Genomic DNA, 7,381 nt, shown 5'->3' on the forward strand with positions numbered 1-7,381 from the left:
ATTTTCACAGGGAACCAGAGTCAGAATCAAGATCTATTGAAAGTCAGCCCTCAACACAAGGGTTTGTATAAAACAAAGAAAAAAAAAAAAAAAAAAAAAAAAAAAAAAAAGAAAAGAAAAAAAATCAAAGGACACTCACACAGAAATCCCTTCACTGTTTACCTAAGGGCCAATCGTGTCTGAGGCAGTTGGGCTGAGGTGACCCAGCAAAGCTAGTAATCAGCCTTATTTTCTTCTAGCTATCATCAGCATGCATTGATCTCTCCCTTTCCCTTTTTATTATGAAAAATATCAAATACCTGAAGTAGAGATAAGACTGGAAAGGGACCACTGTGTGCTGTCACTCAGCTGCAGCACCTACCACCTTGTGGTCCACCTGTTCACCCATATTAAGCCATTTCCAATCCGAGATTAGTCACCTCTAATATTATAATATAAAAGCATTCCATCAATGGTTCCTTTTGGGGGATGGACAAGGGTCTCCAGTATCTCAGACTGACTGGTCTCAAATTCACTATGTAGCTCAGGATAACCTGTCTATCCTCCTACCACCTTCTAAATGTTAGAATAACAAGTATGAGCCACCATTTTTTAATGATGGGGATTAAACCCAGAGCTTTGTATATGCTAGCAACAACTCCACCAATTGACACAGAACCTCATCACCAAGCTTTTGGTTTTCAAACCAGAACCGAAAGAACCAATCCTGAATAAATAAAAGTTATCAACCAATTCCTATATAGTCATAAACTGTTGGACCCATCCAATACTGTAACTAGAAAAATTCAAATACATTGTTTGGGAGAACTGAATATCGTTCCTTAAATAGAGTGTGAACTACACACAGCTGCCATTTATAAATTCTTCTCAACATGAAGTAGCAAAACCTGGAACGAGCTTCACAGAAAATGCTAGATGCTGACCCTAACCTGGGTGCCCCTTCCAAGAGCATTGTCTCTGCAGCTTTGCCGAATGTTCCAATGTCTCTCTTTTCTCACAAGACATATGCAGACTACAGTGGTGGTGTCTGCACAACTGTTGGCTATGATGGCTGTGGTTTATAGAATATGAAAATTGTCATCTCAGTGTTTTGAGTTAAGATCGTGGGAGGACCATGAGGATAATTGGAATGTATCAATGAAGACTTTATACTTTGGGCTGGGTATTTAATGTCTCAGGTAACATTTCTCCACGGAAAACGATGCTTGATCTCTGCATCACACAAAAGGAAGGCTTTTAAATATAGCTCACGTTTTGAATTGCACTTCTAAGAGGTAATTGTGCCTTTAAAAATATTTTCATGTAGCTTGAATCATTTTAGAACTATTCAGTCACTGCTGGTGATTTAATTAAAATATAATTAATGTGGGAAAAAGAATTAATTCTCATTAACTTGGGCAACCTAAGGTAGCAGTCTGAATTTTAAATATGTTTGAAGAAATACTTTACTTTTTTTTTTTAATTTTCAGCTACATGCACTGAAACTGATGTTGAGGTAGTCATACCTAAACAATTCACACACACACACACACACACACACACACACACACACACACACACACACGCACGCACATATCCCGGGTAGCTCCTGCCTGCAGTGAAGCTGTTGAAAGTATGCTATCTACATGTTTGATAACCAGATAACATGCATGTCTGATTTATGCTAGGACTTTACTTGTCAGAGAATTTCATGCTATGTCATGCAAAGATGAGAATTATAGACATTCCAGGAATTAAAATCCTGGATGGATGGAATGCACACTAATGAAACTTAACTTATTAAAGACAATGCAAGCCAATTTCCAAAATAGAGTAGCCGGTATAGGAAGCCACACTGTCTAGATGCTTCAGGGTTTTGTCCTTTCAAGTAGAGAAGGAATATTTTTCTTTACTACAAAATTCTTTCTAAAATAATTCAATACTTTGCTCTTTGTGTTCTAAGTCAGAGATTTAAAACGAGCTCTGAGCAACAATTATCAGTCAGTTTGCTTGTTCAGAGGACGTCCAATGACTTTAGAGTATTTATTATCAACTCAAATTCAAGTCCCCAGGGAGAGAGGGAGAATGGGGGGAGGGGAGGGTGGGAGAGAGACAGAGAGAGAGAGAGAGAGAGAGAGAGAGAGAGAGAGAGAGAGAGAGAGAGAGAGAGAATGTGCGAAAGTGTGCATGTATGTGTGTGAGTATGTATATAAGGGAGTGTATGGGAGTGAGTGTGAGTGTGTCTAAGTGAGTGTGTATGTGGAAGTGAGTATATATATATGAGTGTGTCAGTATGTGTTTAAGGCAGTGTGTGTGTGAGTGTGTATAACTGAGTGTGTGAGAATGTGTAAAAGTGAGTGTGTGAGAGTGTGTGTATGAGTGTGTGAGTTTGCATGAGAGATTGAGTATGTGTGTATGAGAGAGTGTTGAGTGTGCATGTATGAGTGCATGTGATATGTGTATAAGTAAGTGTGCATGGGAGATTGTGTGAGTCAGTATGTGAGTGTGTGCTCCAATCTCTCAGCAATAGGCATCGTGGACACAAACACAAGGAGGTCAGGCCCTCTGGGGTCCTCCTCGGCTTCCATGCTCACTATCTCTTCTAATGGCTCACAGGTACATCTGGAGACAGGCCACTGATAATCTCACCATGCATGGAAGGTCCTCTGAGACCAGTTTTCCTGATGATGACCATCACAGGGTGGTACCTTGTTTACAGAGTTTCTGAGTTCCATGGCACCTCACTTGCCTGGTACAACTGTGCCACCACCAGCCATCATGAACTTACCTGGAGGGAGGAGTCAGGACAATCATGAGCTCAGCCCTGCCTCCCAGATCCCTTGCTCAGTTCTTGGGCCCCAGGGGATCTGTGACACTCTCCCTCCCCCACACCCACAGACACACACTGTTCATCTGCAGACATGGGAACAGTTTGCTCTGAGTTTCAGGTTCTGCTATAGACATGGCTTCCTACAGCCATGGGAGATTCCTCCCTGCCTCACTCCAGCACCTCTCTGCATCCTCAGCAGGCTGTTCTGCATGCTCTGGTATCATCCGCCAGAGAGCTCCGAGCCTCCAAGTGCACTTAAAACAGACACAAGAAAGGGGAGTCTTAGAAATCTTCAGGACTTGTGCTTGGCTGTGCTGGCCTGTGCTGGCATGGCCTCTCAGGCTGATTCCTCCTGAGTGCTCCATTGATCCCTTCACCCCCATTCTCCAGCATCCTTGCCCAGTCTCGGGACACTGTCCTCTGCTGTCTACGTATAGTCAAGTTACTCAGGAAGGATACCGTGGGATTGGGTTTCAGGTGTGATCATATATTATCACCAACTGTATCATATCAAACCATATCATACCATATCAAAGCATATCATTTAGTCCAGAAGACAGTTCAGTGAGTAAAGGCATTTGCTGCCTAGCCTGGGGACCTTGATCCATTCCTCAAGACGGATACGGTATAAAGACAGAACTGACTCCGCCAAGTTAACCTCCCCGCACATACAGTAAATATTTTTTCTTTAACGAAAAGGACATTCTGTAGAAGTTCATCGCAGCTTCTCTGCCTACCTGTTACCACGGCTGCTTCCAGGGCCCTTGTAACTCACAGGCAGGACTTTGTTGTTGGCTAGGTGCACTCTTTCTTAAAATGGCAGGTGGCAGCATGAGGTGGTTCCCAGTCCTTTTATAAGCCTATCCTTCAGCATCTTCCAGGCCCTCCTTTGAAAGGGGGCCCTGGGTACAGTTTAACACCTGCCACAGAGGTGTCCCTACGGCTTACCTGGGGAGGACAGGCTTGACACTTGTACAGTAGAACCCTCACCCTGGGCTTCCTTGCTGGAGAATGGGAGTGATCTATCCTGTGAGGTCATGTTGTCCTTTGACCCAGCAGTAGTCATGTTGTGGAGCTGTCCCATGGGGTCTTCCTGAGGTGAGGTTTGTGGAAGAGAGAATTTTATCTTTTCACTGCTTATGTTGGTGCCCTTACACTGGGCTTCCTCCACAGAGGCATGATGAGATAAAACATCCTGCCAGGACACCTTGCTCTTCGGATTGTTAAAGCCAGCTTTGGACACATCCATGGATGACTGGCGGGAGTAGATTTCCAGTCATGAGTCCTCTGAAGACACTCTGGTACAGCTGTCATCAGAGGTGTCACTGCATTCTGTCTCCCCACCCCCACCCCCAGGTGCTGCTCATGAAGTGAGCCTTGTGGACAAGCTGGGGGCAGACTCTACAAACTAGAGTTGTCATCTTGTTCAGGCAGTTCTGTGTGGCTGGCAAACTGTATGTCATTGTAGTCTTTTTTCCCCATCTCAGGACTTTCTGGTTCATTGGGCACACTGAAGGTGGGAAGGGTAGACACACTAGATCCCCCTTACAACCATTATATATTATATTATATCATATTATATTATAACCATTGGTTGTTTCATGCTTGGCCCTGTGTGTCTCAGATTCGATGCCACTGCCCAGGTTTAGGTTTTATTTATTTGTTTGTTTGTTTGTTTAATTGAGTTGTCTTCCCAGGGTAAATGTTGCTTCAGCATGAAATAAGTAGCCATCACCTGGTCAAACACTTTCCTTTATCTCTCATCGTTTATATCCCATGACACCCATGATGACCATGACAGTGGGGTCTGGGTGGCTAGCTGTGTTCTCTCTAAAGGAACTGGGAGAACCTTCATTGTCAGGCTTCAGCCATTGGAAGCTCACAATATCATGTACTGTTGGCCTTGTCCAGGGATTACAGTTGACAACTTAGCAACCACATCCCAAAGATCTGGTGACAGCTTGAATTTTACAGAGTACTTTCCTGCCAAGATCTTCTGCTTTATTTCTTCATAGCTGTGTCCCTGGAAAGGGAGGCATCCATTCGACACAAAATGAAGCACAAGCCCCAAGCTCCAAACATCAATTGAAGGGCCATCCTTTACCTTTAGAGAGTTCTGGGTCACAGTTAGGGAGAGTCCCACGGAAAGTTGCTCGCTTCTGGCCCGGGATTAGCTTGGTGCCCAAGCCCAAATCACTAAGCTTTCTATTTCCTTTGCTATCTACTAAAATGCTTTTGGGCTTTAAATCCCTGTGGGAAATCCCTTTTGGATGACAATACTGGAGGGCACACACCATCTGTTTAAGTAGCTTGTGAGAATTCTCCTCCTACAGGTAGCCAAACTCCACAATTCTGCCCAGCAGCTCTCCTCCCACAGTGTGCTCTAGAATGATGTAAATATTTTTATGTGGTATTGATTATGTGCAAAAGTTTAATAATATAGGGATGATCGAGGGATTTCATTATTTCCACTTTTAATTTGACGTGGGGGTTTTTCCTGCTTTGGGGAGAATTTTTACTGCTACCGTTGTCTGGGTGAGGAGATGGCCAGCCAATTTTACTTGCCTGAATGTTCCTTGGCTAAGGGTCATTAGTATTTTACAATGTTCTGTTAAAGCCTCTTCATCAAAGGAGATGGACCTTAGGTCCTGACACACTCACTACCAATTAATCTTTGTTGATAGGAATGTTCAGTGTCCACACCAACTAGTGATGCAGATAAAAGTGGGTCTAAGAGAAACAGTCACAGCTTTAAATTCCTGCAGTAAAAAAGAAAGGTGTCGCCGGGCAGTGGTGGCCCATGCCTTTAATCCCAGCACTTGGGAAGCAGAGGCAGGTGGATGTCTGAGTTCGAGGCCAGCCTGGTCTACAGAGTGAGTTCCAGGACAGCCAGGGCTATACAGAGAAACCCTGTCTTGAAAAAATAAAAACTAAAAAATAAAATAAAAAAGAAAGGTGTCCCAAATAATCTAATGATGCAGGTCAAGGCCATAGAAAAATAAGAACAAGCCAAGTCCAAAACAAATAGAATCAAGTTCAGAACGTAAATTGATGAAATGGAAACTAAAATAATACAAAGACCAATGTAACTGTCTTAGTTAGGGTTTTACTGCTGTGAATAGATGCCATGACCAAGGCAAGTCTTATAAGGACAACGTTTAATTGGGGCTGGCTTACAGGTTCAGAGGTTCAGTTCTTATCATCAAGGTGTGAGCATGGCAGTAACCAGGTAGGCATGGTGCAGGAGGAACTGAGAGTTCTACATCTTCATCTGAAGGCTGCTGGGAGAACACTGGCTCTTCTACGAAGCCAGGAGGAGGACCTCAAGGCCCACCCCCACAGTGACACACTTCCTCCAACAAGGTGACACCTCTTCAAATAGTGCCACTCCCTGGGCCAAGCATATTCAAACCACTACAGTAATAAACTTGTTTATTTTAAGGATAAATATAACTGATGCAATCTTAACCAAAATGACTAATAAAAAGAGGAGGATACACAATAATATTAGAGAAAAAAATAAGGCAGTATACCAGAGATATAACGGAAATCCAGACATGAAACAATCACCAGGGATTGCTTTAGAAAGAAATGTTCCGGTGTTTGGAAACATCTAGAAGAAATTGATAAACCTCAAGACACACATTAAACTATCAAAACTAAGCTAAGAAGACAGAAAACATCTAAACTGCAGGACTGTAAGGGCAGAGGCAGTGGGTGGCAAGGAGAAGCAGTGTTTTCTGGGCACAGTAGGGCAAGTCGCACATGTGAGCTCACAGCATTATGACCTTCAGGCTCAAGCCAGTCAAAATCTCAGCATGAAGAGGGGAGGTGGGCAGGAAGTCACTCACACACCTGGCTGATGAGCCGTTCGCAACTGATAGTTGCCAGGACAGGGAGAACACATTTTCAGGGCATGGACCCTGATCAGGTTGGACAGGCCTCTCTTTTTCAGCAGAAGGCCACATGTCCCAGAGTATAAGGACAACAGAAACTGTACTCGATGACCCAAAACAAAACAAAATAAAAGACTCAAACCCGGATGGTGGGAAAAGGGGTGTGGAGGATCTGGGAGGAGTTAGGGGAAGGGATAAATATGGCCAAATATATCTGTAAAATTCTCAAAGAGCTAATTTAAAACAAACAAACAAACAAACAAACAAACAAAAAACCCCAACAAAATTGATGTAGTAATTTAAAGGAATCTTTTAACAGCAATAATAACAAAAAAGGCCAGACTAGGCAAAGTCATTGGTGATTTCTATCAAGGCTTTACGGAAAAGCCCATTACCAATGCTTCTGAAACTATCCCATAAAATAGAGAAGAGAGGCTTCCAGTGCTATCCTTTGAGCCTCTGTTACCAGGTAGGTAAAGTGACAAGGGAAAAACATAATCAACACCCATGGACATGGACACAACATTCCTTGGACAGAGTACATAGTACCTCACACAGAATTCAACAGCACTTAAAAGGACCACACTTCCTGATCAAAATGGGTTCATCCAGTCACACTAGGGCTGCAACACCCACCCACTAACTGACAAACTGCAAAGAAACAGAAGGCCAAGAA

The 7,381-nt window shown here is 43.3% G+C and overlaps 1 pseudogene; it reads right to left on the bottom strand.

Annotated features, from left to right (window-relative positions):
• The window catches only part of LOC110303521, a 51,494-nt pseudogene extending 44,397 nt beyond the window's left edge, over positions 1-7,097 (bottom strand).
• Between the last annotated feature and the right edge of the window lie 284 nt (positions 7,098-7,381).

The sequence above is a fragment of the Mus caroli genome, chromosome 10 (assembly GCF_900094665.2).
Source record: "Mus caroli chromosome 10, CAROLI_EIJ_v1.1, whole genome shotgun sequence".
Lineage (NCBI taxonomy): Eukaryota > Metazoa > Chordata > Mammalia > Rodentia > Muridae > Mus > Mus caroli.